Source organism: Amblyomma americanum, chromosome 1 (assembly GCF_052857255.1).
Source record: "Amblyomma americanum isolate KBUSLIRL-KWMA chromosome 1, ASM5285725v1, whole genome shotgun sequence".
NCBI lineage: Eukaryota > Metazoa > Arthropoda > Arachnida > Ixodida > Ixodidae > Amblyomma > Amblyomma americanum.
The window spans coordinates 528285118-528299593 of record NC_135497.1 but is presented as its reverse complement, the minus strand read 5'-3'; the positions used below and the strand labels follow the sequence as shown (position 1 = coordinate 528299593).

The following is a 14476-nucleotide window of genomic DNA, read 5'->3' as shown; positions in this document are numbered from 1 at the left end:
ATGAAAATAGCAACAAGCAATCGGGTGCTGGAAAGAAGATGGACAGAAAACAAAAATACTAGAAAAGGGAGAAAGAGTAATAAATAGAAAGAGAATACGCGCTGTCGCACCCCTGTCCACCGAAAAGCCGCTGGGAGCGTGCAGAAAAAAAAAGAGAAAGAAAAAAAGGAAAACGAGGAGCGGGAGGGGAGAATGGTCGCCCCTCAAGGCAGAGCGGCGGCGAGTACAGAAACAGACGGTGGCGGATTCGCGGAGATGCGTGTACTCGCGTGCCCCTGGCCAAAACGAGTAAAAAAAAAACAGAATAAAGCGCAGACATGGCAGGACACTTCCCTGGAGCCTCTTCGGCAGGAATAGTCAATGTGGAATCAGCGGCGCAGTTTGCTTAAGTAGAGACATGTGCACTGTGCATGCAAACACAAAAAATAAAAAAGGCGACAAAACATCGAAGTTTGGAAAAGTGTCGTGGGGGGCAGGGGGAGGCGGGGGGTAAACGTGAATGGCGGGAGCATTTAGGCAAGGGTTCTTCAACTGCACCCCGCTCGGCAAAGTGGTCGAACTGGGTGGGGTGGAGGTAAATATGCGCTTCTTTATCCCGCGCAGGCTGTCACAAACGTGGGGAATTCTGAGAAAACTCTAAGGAAAATGTGTCTGTCCCCAACCGGACATGACGTCATTAAAAGTCACGTGACCATGACGTTAGAGGCGTGACGTCACTTTTTTGGGCCAATCAGCGTTTCCAGCCCACCGACCCGCAATCGCTTGTGTCCCTAGAGGGTCTAGAGAATCGCTAAGGCCGGCCGGCCGCCGGGCGTGCGTGGTCTGCGTGCATTCTCTTCGTGAGCGTAGGCGGCGACGCGCGCGTTTCGGGAGCTGTCCAGGTATGGCTTTTTTTGCGTGGTGCGCTCGTCGGCGACAGCCAGCTGAAATTTCTGTACAGTTCTTGCTTCCACGACATTGCGACGACCCCCAAAAGGCGCTGACCCGTGAGCAATCGCCAGCGACATAAAGGTACGCATTTTATCTCAAATTTCGCTTCATGAAGTGCTGTACCGCTTACCTACATGCCTTGCGCATTCCAGGACCTCGTTTTCCTGCTGCAGGAGCACGTGGCTAGTGTCGTGCTGGTGTTCAGAATTTTGCAACTCCATTACGACGACCCAAATAAGGTGCGGTTTGAGGACCGCCGGCGTCGCCATCTGAACCGCCGTCGTGACAGCCACGATGAAGCGCTTGTCGGGCGTGCACGTTCTCAGTCCCGAGGTAAGGGTTGAACAACGTTTTCGAAAGTTTTCTCGTGCAGAACTCGCCAAATTGCGGCGCTTGTAACGTAACTTTTTTTGCAGCATCGTTTCCTGGATGCTTCTGGCGAGCCGATGCTGTCCTTATTTGCCGCGGACCGATACCACGTGGCGAGACGCCGGGGCATCGACCTTTGTTCCTTTGCAGTGGCAAGTCCAGGGTAAAAGTGGCCACGATAATTCTGCCACTACAATCTGCCCTTTAGGATCGCTATCAGCTGCAACGGTAAGTCCAGAAGTTCCGACTCGCGCATTGTGGAAATCGCGCCTGGCCTAAGTGTCCAGCATTCACCCAGTGCAGTGCAGCTTTGTTTAATTCCTTAGAGACTTCTCGCGCTTTGTCGAAATCGACGGCAGCCGTGAAAATTTACATATTAGACCTCACTACGGCTTTATCCCAGCGCAGCGCGCCTTTGTTTGCGTCGGCAAGCGTTAGAAGCGCGCGCCGTCTCGCGCTTTGTCCAAGTCGGCTCTAAAACTCGCGCTAGTCCTCGTTGCCTGGTTGACAAAGTGCACGGCTTTGTTCCTTTCAATGGCAAGCCTCTGTCACTACAGTCGGCGGCCTTAATTTTTATGATCGCTGTAAGCTTCAACAGCAAGTCCAAGAAAAGTTATGACAATCGCGCGGTGTGGAAATCGACGGTAGAGACAAAAAACTCGTGCTTGTAGCTGCAGACTTATCCAGCTCCAGTGCGCCTTTGTTTATTTCCGTAGCGACTACCCGCGATTTGTAGAAATCGACGCCAGCCGTGAAAATTTACATATTAGACCTCGCTACAGCATTAGCGCAGAGCGCCTTCGTTTCTTTGCGTTCTAACTTGTTTGCTCGTTACTTTTGTTCTTTTCAGTCGTTTCCTGAATCTGTCCAAAGAGCCGGGCTAGGTGGATGATTGTTCGGAACCACATGGCGATCGCACTGCATACAGCACGACTTTGGTCCATGTGTTTTTTTTAAATAAAAACATCAGATGTCGAAGGTCGTGCCCGAGGATTGCTTCGACAGCTGGGGCAAAACCATGGGGACCGCACACGCTGTGTCGTCGCTGCCAAGTGAAGAGGCACAAAACGGCTGTCAACCTTAATAAAGACCCTTCTCGGGGCCGCCTCAGTGTTTCCTGGCAGATCACACGCTTTCCAACCTGCGCACGTGTTCTCATTTCCAATTAAATAGGTCCTTCAAACCCTGCAGAAGGCTTGAATTAGAAACTGCTAATATCAAGATGGTACTTGAGAAACAATAGCGGCTACAATAACAAAGATGAAGAGGGGCTGGAGTTACACGCAAATAAAAAAGGTTGGAGGTACCCAGATAAGCTGATATGGTTTTGGGCGGGAGTCCTAGTTATTCTATATAAGACTCAAATAATGCATATTCAGCGTTTATCAAGGTTTTTGTAGAAATATATAAAAAACATAAAGCAGTCTAAACGAATAAGAGAACCATGGATCACGCCAGAGCTCAGAAGAATGATAAAGAGCAAAAACAAATACCATGCCTTTTTAAATAATCGCTCTCTTGAATCTCTTATTAAACAAGAACAAGAAATAATCTAAATGCTGAGCTTAAGCGTGCTAAGATTGTGTATCATCAAAAACTGTTCTCTGATGTTAGAATGAAAGATTCAGACGCTGTGTGGAAAGTTGTAAATAACTTGTTACGTGGCAATACGAAAAATGCGCCAGCTCAACGAATAATCTATAAGGGCTCTGAATTATCCGGTCAGGCTCTTGCTGGCCATTTAAAGAGCGATTTTTTAACTACCCATTTACCTATGATGCATCTACCTGAAGTTCCTTCATCTTGTAGCCCTTTCGAAAGCCTTTTCCTTGAGCCCACCAATGAGACCTTTATGAATTTGAATAACAGCAAAGCCTTAGATGTTGACAATATTCAGATAAAACCAGTCAAATATGTACTATCATATATTGCACCTGTGCTTGCATACATCTTCAATTTGTTATCTGAAACAGGAGTTTAACCGGAAGAAATGAATCAAGCAAGAGTGACAGTTGTGTTTAAAGCGGGAGATAAAGATGTAGTGTCCAATTATAGACCAATATCTGTGATTCCAGTCTTTTCAAAGGGCTTGGAAAAAGCAATCTTTTCTCGTGTAGTGAACTTTTTTAATGCAAAACAAATCCTGTCTGATGCTCAATTTGGCTTCCGAAGGGGAAAGTCGACGGAAACGGCTTTGTTATCACTTAAGGAATGTATCCTGCAAAACACTGAAGCAGGTATTCTCACTGTCGGACTCTTCATTGATTTTAGTAAGGCTTTCGATTCCCTAAACCATCAAATTTTAACTCAAACTTTCTCAAAACGGAGTTCGTGGAACACCTTTAGACCTCATGAAATCATACCTGCAAAATCGAAAACAATCTGTCTATAGACCTCCTGCATGTTTGTAAACAAACGAGGTTGCGCTGCAGTCGCTAGCGAGCTCGTGGTAGGCAAAAGGTCGGGGAGTGGCGTCGCGGATAAGTGTTGAGCGCGGGTTTTCAAGGCTTGTAGGCGCGTTTCCAGTTTCTGCGAATCATAGCAATGGTCGATGCTTCCAACTTAGTAATTTGTTGAAGTACACGAGCTCGCGTAGGCCACGTGCGGCCTATGAAGAGAAATAGTTCGCACTGTATTGTATATATGGTTAGTAGCAAACATGTAGAAAGCGTTCCTGCCGTTTATTTATGCGCTAGGCATTGAATATAACAAGTTTTGACACTCTGCACTAGCCGGAATGATTTTACTTCGGGACAATAGTGAGGGGCAGTGCTGACCTTGTTTCGTCGGAGCAGACATGCGCTCATCGTCTGCTGACATACGTACGTGTCGCGCTGTGCGAAAAGTGGGGACAGCGTCGTGTCCCTGGCCTCCTGTCTCGCTTAGCGCTGTTTTTAGCCGCATGACCACGCACCAGCCAGGCCGACTTGTCCTCTTGTTAAGCTGGTCGATTTGGTGAAAATTTTTGATTTCTAGAATTATTTTCTTTCCTAGCCCTGAAGTCTAGTTTCGTGACGAAAAATTATAGCAAAATATTGAGTACAAATTTATAAATTACGCTTTTTAGAAGTGTGGTCGTCAAAAATTGTGACGTAATTTCTTTGATTTCAGTGCCGCATTTCTTTGACCAAAGCGAAAGCGAAGATGCCATAAACGAGGGAATAAACTTTAAGGTTCGTTTTGCGACCTCTCACATTTTCTGCGACTGGATCACTCACCTTCGTAATTCGCATGAAAATAAAATGATACCATTTGTCGCAAAATATTCCTGAGACGTTGAGCAGCGTAATAAATCTCGATTTTTTTCCCTACACGGGCAGTACTGTGTTAGTTATTTCTTGTAAGAAACGTTTTCATGTAACTATGCATGCATAAATACTGATCATATAGAAAAAGAACTAATCGCGTCATCCTACAGAACAGGGCTTTATGTACATGCTGGCATAAAAAAATCTGCGCACTATCTACTCAATTATTTAGACCTTGGGGGACTTGACAACGGTGTTAATTATAATTACCCTGAACTGCACCAGGTATGGCTATAAATAAAAGGAATTACTGAAACTAGCGTAGGAATTTCATATTTGCACCAAGTTTAGTTACATATCGCATGCATGAATAACGAAAATACTTTTCATTGCTGCGTCCTCTCTCAATCTCGCCACGTGTCTGTTAGTAGCACGTCTTCGGCTGCTTCTTTCTAAACAAGTTTCACGATCATGTACTACCTCATGAAACATGACACATGCATGATGCAGTGAAAAAGCATATGGCGTTTAGCACACTTAAGGTACGCTATTCTAAGCATACCAACGCGACCACGCAAGACTGACCAACTTACCAGACTTCTTTCTACTCGAATTAAATAATTACGTCGTCATATCGAGAAACAGTTTCAAGTAAATATTAAATGTCATAAAACGCGCCATTAAAACATGGTGTGCTATTAACAAAAGAACGCATTCCTTGGGGGCGAGTGAACCTGTCGGCGCCCCGTGCACTCCGGCTCAAGATGGTAAGTACTTGTGCAGCTGCATATGTCTTTTTTTTCCTTGAGCAATTATCAGCCTACTATCCTGAAGTTCAGGTGAATGAACGCAGTAACTTGCATGCTATTAAGTACATTGAGCGGCAGTGCCTATCGACTTCCAGACTTCGCGCTTTACTACCGTGGCCCAATGCCTGTTAGCCAGTTTCCGAATGCGGCATTTATGCGCGAGAAACCTATCGAGGCTAATTTAATATTTTTATGCTACTACGCGGATCCAGCAGTGATGCAGCTGGTCAATACATTCTGCTTCTGCAGTGCACAGGCTTGAAGCAGCCGCCGGTAGCTGCGGCAGCTGCGGTAGGCACGGGCAAGCGGAACCTGTTTTGCCTACCATGTGAAAGTCGCTGCTAACATCAGCGCCACCGCATCTTCGTGACGTCGCGGGGTGAAGGAGGTCCATATCCCCAACCATCAGTCTTCTTTTCTGGCGGTACGAAATGGTGTGCCTCAAGGCAGCATTCTGGGCCCGATGCTTTTTAACATCTATATAAATGACATTGTGCATATTTATGACAAAGCGAAATTTATTATATACGCCGATGATAGCAGTTTACTAATCCCTGGTCACGACATAAACAAGTTAATTGAAGAGTGCAACGTAATCCTTACGAAACTAGGGAACTGGTCCTCTTCTAATTGCCTCCAAATAAACCCTACAAAGACTAAGGTAATAAATTTCCATACAAGGAACAAGCCAGTCGAACTACAACGCGCTCCTAAATACGCAGGTCAAGAAATTCAAATTGTAGACAGCCACAAAATCCTTGAAGTTACTTTCTCGTCGCATCTCAGGTGGGATCGACATGTGGAAAATATTTGCAAAAAGCTCTCTTCAGTAGCAGGTGTTCTAACACGATGTCGATGGCTCCTTCCCACTCACGTGAAAATTCAAATTTATCATGCTCTTTTCGGTTCCGTGACTCTGTTTGGGCAACCACCACAAAAACAAAAGTGATAAAAATACAGGTTCTGCAGAAGAAAATGATCTGCTACACTGCAAACCTTCCTTATCTGTCTCTCCAACGCAAACTGCTTTTAGAAATTATAATGTAATTCGTTTTGAACATATATATGTTTTTCGCATTTTGAGGTTCTTTTACCATTCTTCTCCTGCTTATAGAGATTTCTTAATACGTTCTACACATTTAAGGACCGCTTCGAATCGACTCTACACCTGAAATACCGATCTCTGGTATATTCCATATTTTCGAATTAGTTCTAAACTACAAACGCTTGAACACAATTTACCGACCACTCTCAATAAGTACAAAGTTCTGGATAGTGTTAAACCAAGCAAGTTAAAAATGTATTTTGTTAATATATAGCCAGGTTGCATTTTATGTTCCTCTGTTGTCTGCCGGTGCCATGTATGCCTATTGAGTGTTTCTTTTCTCTTTATTTTTCTCGGGTCTTCTCTTTATTTTCATGCGTCTGTAAACTATTGTTAGTGAACATACATGCTCATTGTTTTCATTGCATTTAATCTTTATGTCACTTGCTTCGTTGTTTCTGTGTTTGTTCTAATATATATATATATATATATATATATATATATATATATATATATATATATATATATATATATAGAGAGAGAGAGAGAGAGAGAGACAGAGATTTAAGAGAAGTGGGCACTTCTACAGCGACACATTTATTTATCAATGTTTATACCGCGGTGCGGTCTTCTTCAGGACTGTAGTGGCCTCGCGTCAAATGAACGTTTTAAGTTTGTGAGCTGCAGAGGAAGGCAAAAGGAGTGTAACAAGCAAATAGCAACAACAGTTCAAAAAATAAACAAAACAGCAAAGAAATATAAAGATAGGGGTGTGGGGATCAGACAGGGACAAAATTGGGGGAGGAAGCAAAAAATAGAAAGAAAAGAAAAAAAAGGGGGGGGGGACTATTATAGTAAGGAAGGACGGGGTAAAAAAAGGAGATGGCGAAACGAGAGAAAGGGAGAGGAAGACGGTGCGGGGGACATGGGCAGCGCGCCAACCACAGGCGTACGAAAGCAAAACGTGCAAACAAGACAAACAAAATGCACAAATACAAAGATGGGGCGCCGCTGCAGATGCGTGGCCAAAGAGGCGCCGCTGCGCAAATGACACTGGCAGCGGCGAACAGGCCAAACCAGGCGCCTTTTGGGGGGTCTCACTAATTTCCGGTGAGCCGAGGGCTAGAATGTTAAGGAAGGAGTGGGCTACGTTAACGAGCACATGTGTAAGAACTTACTCAGGGGGTCTGGGTTTCACTGAACGGTGCACCCCTCTCCCTGGGCGGGTCGTTGAACCCACTTCGTCGGGAATACTTGGTTGTAGTGGAGGAGGGCTGGGCTAGCTGTGTACAAAGATTTCAAATTGTCGGAAAAAGTAAGGAAAGAACGTCAAAGCTTATCAATACTGCACGAGGCAGGATAGTGTAAGGAGGCGTATGATTGCCTGGGATATACACTAGGAGTTATAAAGGGTATATCTGAGTTAGCCAATTAACGAGAGGTGCAGTATTATTTTGTTTGGAGGTCGTGAATAAAAGAAAGGATACCAGGCTTTTCGTTAAGACATTCTTGAATAGTATTATACTTGCGGATAAAATAGAATTCACGTTGTTCACGTTCTCGCCTATTTTTGAAGCCCCCTTGAATAATTGTTATTTTTAGTTGTTCAAATGGGTGTCCTGAGTTTACATGCTTGGATAGGGGAAGATTGGGGAGAGACTTGGTGTGTGCTCGGTGGTTGTTAAATCGAATGCGGAATGCTGTGTTTGTCTCTCCTACGTATTACTGGTTACACACAGTGCATTCAAGAAGGTAAATAATGTTTGATGAGGCGCAGTCAAACTTGCCGTTGATTGAAAGCTGGAAAACTGACCTCGTACTAGTTGCGGAACACGGAGTCTTCATGTGCTTGCAAACTTTGCAGCGACCTTTTCCACAGAGCTGGCATCCATATTTTGGGGTTTTGTGTTCCTTGGAGTGGACTAGATGGTTCTGAATGTTTTTGGCACGCCTGTAAATCACGCGGGGTGCGCATGTAAATATTTTCGATAGTCGTTGACTTTGCTGGAGAATATTAAAGTGCTTATTAAGAATTCTGTTTATGTTCGGTGCGTTACTGTTAAATGTGAGAATAAGGTTTGTAGTGTAATCATTTCGGTTATCTCTTCGGTGCCCCTGGAGTATTTGACTACGGTTCAGATTTGAAGCTCTGCTTATGGCGTCATCAATAAAAGAACGTGGATAGCGCTGCGTTAAGAGCACGTAAACATTTTTAATGCTTTTTTATACGTATATGTAAACATTTTTTTTTGCTTGAAGTGCGTTTGTCGTGTACTGCCATTTCAGAGGCGCTTGGGCCCAGTCAAGCTGCTTTTTAGCAGCTTTTAGCCCTTGCATCTCTGTAGTATGTAACTTGCATTTTGTAAAATGAAATGAAATTGCATTTGGAAGAGAAAGACAAGGTTTCATTTCGCAGTGTAATACCCCTGTCACACGGCCAGTTTCAATCACCCTCGAGTCGAGGGTCTTCGAGATTCTCAATCGCCATCGAAATCGCCGCTGCTACACGGCAAATCTCAATGGCCATTGAAATGGTTCTCGTGTCTTACACCACGGATGTGTGGCGCCACAATCGCTACTTTGGATTTTGCAAAAATAACAAAATTATTTGATAAATGTATACTAAATGCTGAAATACAGGCATACGCGAAAGTCGTTCAAAACCCTTTTAATTGCACGTACGCGAGAGACATATGCTTACACTGCTGTAGCCACTCTAATACAAGACGAGCCAAAACCAGGCCAGTCCAACTTTGTCGGAGCGCTGCTTCGTCAGGCTTAAGACCTGGGAAATCGCCATGATATCTGAAAAGCAAGAGCTATTTGTCTCTGGAAACCTTATGCGAGGGTAAGAATGGACAAATCGAAGGCGAATACAACAGCTTAGAACACGATATTGCTTTGAGGGATTAGCGACGAAGCTGTTATCGCTGTGAAGCGGGCGGGCAGGGTGCCGCCATGTTGTCAACATTAAGTACGCAAGCAACGCAAAGACTGCAACGCAAAATCAATGCGCTTAATGCGCTTAAAACCAGTCTAATATAATTTTAAAATAATTTTACAGACTGCTTGCATTAAATTTTATGCGAATAATGTTTGTTCGTGTTTTTGCACCGTGAATGTGTCGTGTACGAAAGTGCGCTTGGCGCCGCTCGAAGCAACGCTAGCAACCTTGGGCAGCGCTCGAAGGCCCTCGAAATCTCGATGGAGTTCTGCGCTACTCCGTTGACTCGATAGGCTATTGACTCGATCGCCATTGAAACTGCCCGTGTGGCAGCGCTCGATCGCCTTTGAGTCGATAGACTATCGGTTCGAGGGCCCTCGAAATGCCCGTGTGACAGGGGTATAAGCTTGCGTCTCTAGAATGAACAGAGAACGTTGCCTCACACTGCTTGGGCCTGTCGTTTGACCCCTCGTTGACCGCACGGAAAAAAAAGGACCTCTCTAGGAAACTATTTGCGGAATCTTTCCTCTGCTTCAGGAGGGGAGGGGGAGGGGAATGGGGGTTGATGGCCTCCCCTTGGTCGGGTTCGCCGCGACACGCGACGCACGATGGACAAGACGACGAAAGGAAGCGGGCAAAGCTGCCTTTCCGAAATTAACCGTGACTTGCAGGTGCCTATAGCTGTGTTTGGATTCCAGAGAAGTAGCAGCCCACCTCTGAATCCTCCTCGCCCATTCTCACGGGGCTCCGCGTGCCATGTCGCCATGTGTGGTGAAAAGAGCAGTGTGCAGAGTTTAAATTAAACAAGTATAAAGCTATACAATGAAGCCAATTACAAATAGCTAGAGGAATTTCAAGAGGATGCTGTGTGATGCTAGTTATCTCAGTGAAAACTAATGCAGCCAACTATTAATTCGTATTTTTTTTTTACCCAACAGACATGAAAGGTCTGAAGATGGATTAGTACCAAACACATCGGTGCATCAGTTGTGATGCCTGAAAAAAGTTGTACCAACATATAGATGCCCATGTCGTGGTAATCAGGAATACTGAAGAACTAAGGAAAATTAAAACATTTTTTTTGTTCGGGCTCACACACCTGCTACAAACATCTTTATACGTAGCAATTTAAATGACTATGTAGGAAGCTTTTTGGGTAAAAAGTACAGTATGGTAGAAGGGAGTCTTTAGGAAATGCACTGTGTAGAAATAGCCATACCAATTCCATCTCATCGTTCGATAAATGTAACAAATACCGTGCAAAGAAGCTTGCTGCATAGTATAGTTGCAAGTTACTGGTTGCAGACCGCTCTGCAGTCACTGGACTGTGATTGTGTATGTACTGCATGACAGTGCGTGGATAGCAAAGCAGTTAACCAACAAAGAGATGCTTGTTCAAATCGTTTACCACACATATAAACATCATCAATGAACCAGGATGCTATGTGTAACTTTTTGACATGTTCCTTTTTGGCAGCCTCTAAAAATGTTTCCGCCTAAGTGAGCTGGCTTGTTTTGCAACAATATAACCACGGGACTGCTGTAAATTGCCACATTTTCAAATTATATGAAAACCATTGCATGTGAATGGTCACAACCCTATCCTGTTTCTTGAAGGTCCCGTTGCTTTGTTGGCAATGCTTGGACAACCATGGCCAGCTTTCCGCATTCATGTGCACAGGGTATGCCCATCACGTGAATGCCTTTCTACCTATTTGTGGCTTACAATGCAAACAGACAAAAAAAAAACACAGAGCACAAGTACAGATAGTGTTTGTAGTCCACACTCTTCTTCTTCAACTCAGTAAATATGGCACATACCCACGCTGGGGGATTGGCCAAGGTACGGTGGAGATTTGCCAATGAAGTACTTGCACGGGGAAAAAAAAAAGACGTGAGGCGGCAGCGTAGAAGACTGAATCAAGATAAAGATAGGAAAATTCAATTAAATTTAAGAAATATGAATTACCAGGAATAAAACCAAGCATTTCAGACATGAGACAGAATTTTGTATACAGCTAACAAGGTAACCGATCAGTTGCACTTATGTAATCATGAAGGTAGCCACAAACACTGCTTAGCGGGAATTCCTTGGCGCTCGCACCGAACGAAAGAAGAACTGGAAAAGACTGGAAGAGGGACCTCCAAATACTGATTTCCTTGAACAACCGCCGGCAACAGAGGAGAAAATGGTCTAATGTTTCAACTTGCCCACATGAGACACACGGTTTGTCGCAGGGAACGCGTATCTGCGTAAGTACAAATTTAAGTGAGCGATTCTGCATCGCAGAAGCGTCATTGACACCTCAAAACGCCTTGATTTACACCACCGGACATCCCATGGGTATTTTAAGTGGTGAAAATCCACGGTATTGAGCAACGGATCACTCAAACTGGCCTAAATATGTTGGAACCACTGGAAACATGAAGTTTCCAACAGAATGAGGTGAGGGACGGGATAGATTAAGATTACAGGAGCGCTGAGAGCTGACCTTGCCAATAAATCAGCCACCTCGTTAAAATAGACACCCGAATGCCTGCAGGTACCCGGACAAAGCGGATCTCATGCACTGTGCACGGAAGAAAAAAACATAAGCGGCCGATTCAATAAAGATTTTCCGGAGTTTTGGAGAGAGCCTAAAACTGAAAGGCAGTCTGCAAGAATAAGAACCCGTGCTACATGTCTGGGAATTTTGAGAAGAACCAAACCAATAGCCAAAAACTCTACGAAGAATTTAGAAGTATAGTCAGGGATACGAACGGAATAGCTCCAAGCCAGATCCTGCGAATATATCCCAATCACCGCCTTCTCACAGCTGCCGGAGGCATCAGTGGAGAGAACAGTATGATGAGGAAAATTGTGTAGGTGTTCAGAAAGAAGACCATTTAGGATATTTGCGGGCATATGTTTCGCATGGAACGGGTAAATATGGTCGTAATAGAAGACGGGGTCAGCCTGCGTATCAGCAACTCGTTGCAAGGAGATCAGATCAACCTGAAGCGGAGCTTGCGTGAACCTAACTTGCGGAAGCTGATAGCTTGGCCAATGTTGCTGTTGTTGTTAGCCCATCAAAAGATCGCACATACCCACACTGGGCGATCGGCGAAGAATCCGGTGGCTATTCATCTGTACTCAATTAACAAAAAAGAAAACCACGCGGGAACGCAACACTGGCGGATGTGCTGAATTTCAGGAACAAACCATGCAACAAGTAACAAAATATTCCTCAATCAGATTTTACATTGCATAATGAACCATGACTGTACCAAACCAATGAGACATAAGTGAAGCATTTCATTCCTTTCGTGACATAAATGAGTTATGAGGTTTGTTGAAGAATTAAAAAAGTGATTTTTCATGGCAGCCAGCATGGGTCATTTCAAGTTATAGCTCAAGATTACAATGACATCTGATATAGATGACACGCATGCTATGAAAGCAAGCTAATGTTTTTCCTTTTTTATGAGAAATGCACAGGCAGTTTCAAGGCTTGTTTCACAATTTAATTTCTGGCGTATACACAAAGGCATGTCTATAAATTATTCGTGCGTTACACCAGAACTAACACTACTTAAGTTGGTGAATCATGTTCATTACCTGGGTGTCATTAATAGCAAACATATGCTAATGCTGCTAATGTTATAGATGAAAAAACAGCGGTTTTATGAAGACGTTAAGTAATACGTGATACTGTTGTGTCCATCAGGTAATAAACTGTGCGGCAGTTTCAGTTTCTCTTCTCTTATTTTCAAATTCAATTCTCTTACTTTCAGTTTCTCTTCTTCAGAGTTTCAGTTTCAGTCACATGCATGTTGCTTGACACCGCGTATACGTGACGCAGGAAAAGTAGAGGGGAGGGGAGGTCGGAGGAAACTTGGCGTCAGCATGACATCGCTCGCTCCGGTGTGTCGTTCGATCTTGCATCTACAATACAACAACGTGCCGACGAGGTAAACCTTTACTATGAGTTTCACGGGATCTTACGCCCCCTCGTACATTCCTGAAAACCCCGGATCAGCCACCAATACCATGGAACCAGTGGAAGGCACTGTTTTCTACCTACTTAGAGGCGTCTGGCGCCTGAGTTTCCTGCATCCCGGCGCAAAGCTATATATGCTTCTGCATTCGCGCGGCGTCGGAGGTCGGCGTCGTACCGGAACGCCTCCCGCCACGAGCGCAATTTTAAAACGAAGGAGACCTCAATTAAGTGAAGTTACAAAACGCGAAGATGCGTCGAAGGTGCCTCCGCCCGCCTTCCGTCGCGGAGACAAAAAGAGGGCTCCTTCCTAAAAACAGAGAGGGGGGAGAGTAACAGAAAGAAAATGGGGAACGAAGGCGCGAAATCGCCCAAGTGTGCGTTATTGCAATGGGTTACTGCCCTATATGGAGCATCACGCTCTATTATCTGCAAAGCAGGAAAAAAGAAATAAATAAAATATATAAAAAGTTGAGGGGGGAATAGGCAATATGCTTTGCTCTCAGAACTGTTTTCTCTGGTCATGAGCAAGAAAGAATGGCAGGGGGAGGAGAAGGGCGGCATGTGGAAGCAAGCACGCAAATTGGCATGACCTCAGGCGATGCAGTCGGGGTGCTGTGAATTTCAGTAGGGCTAGGACTATGATCTCTGAAGTGTGTAGAGAGTATCAGGGTTTTCATTTATACCGGCCTGCACAGTATTAAACTGATATATAAAGTATGACTCGTTGCTCACGCTCACGGGTATTTTGGAAGCCGCTCTGTAGCAGCGTAACCTTTAGTTTGTAAAACTCGTGACCTTCCTGGGAAAGATGTTTCGACAGGGGGAGGAGAGAAAGAGATCTGGTGTGCGCGCGGTGGTTGTTGAATCTAATTCGGAAGGAATTCTCTGTTTGGCCAATGTATTGCATCTGACAATCTCCAAACTCGAGGATGCATACTACGCTACTACTGTCACAGTTCAAGTTTTCACGGATGGAGTGTTTGAAGTTAGAGTGTGTGCTTCGAGCTAGTGTTGTTGTCCATATGTGCTGGCAAACTTGACAGCGATTCTTCCTGCAAGGTAGGCAAACCACAGGCTTTTACTTATTGACAGTAGAGTGAACTACATAATTCTGCATGTTTTTTGGTAGTCTGTAGGTAACCTGTAGAACG

General features: G+C 44.5%; 1 long non-coding RNA gene across 1 annotated transcript; it reads left to right on the top strand.

Annotated features, from left to right (window-relative positions):
* Nucleotides 1-580: 580 nt before the first annotated feature.
* On the top strand, nt 581-2304 carry LOC144107523 (uncharacterized). Its single transcript, XR_013309294.1, has 3 exons — nt 581-1263; nt 1347-1527; nt 2150-2304. It is a non-coding gene; the product is annotated as an uncharacterized LOC144107523 (long non-coding RNA).
* Nucleotides 2305-14476: the final 12172 nt, after the last annotated feature.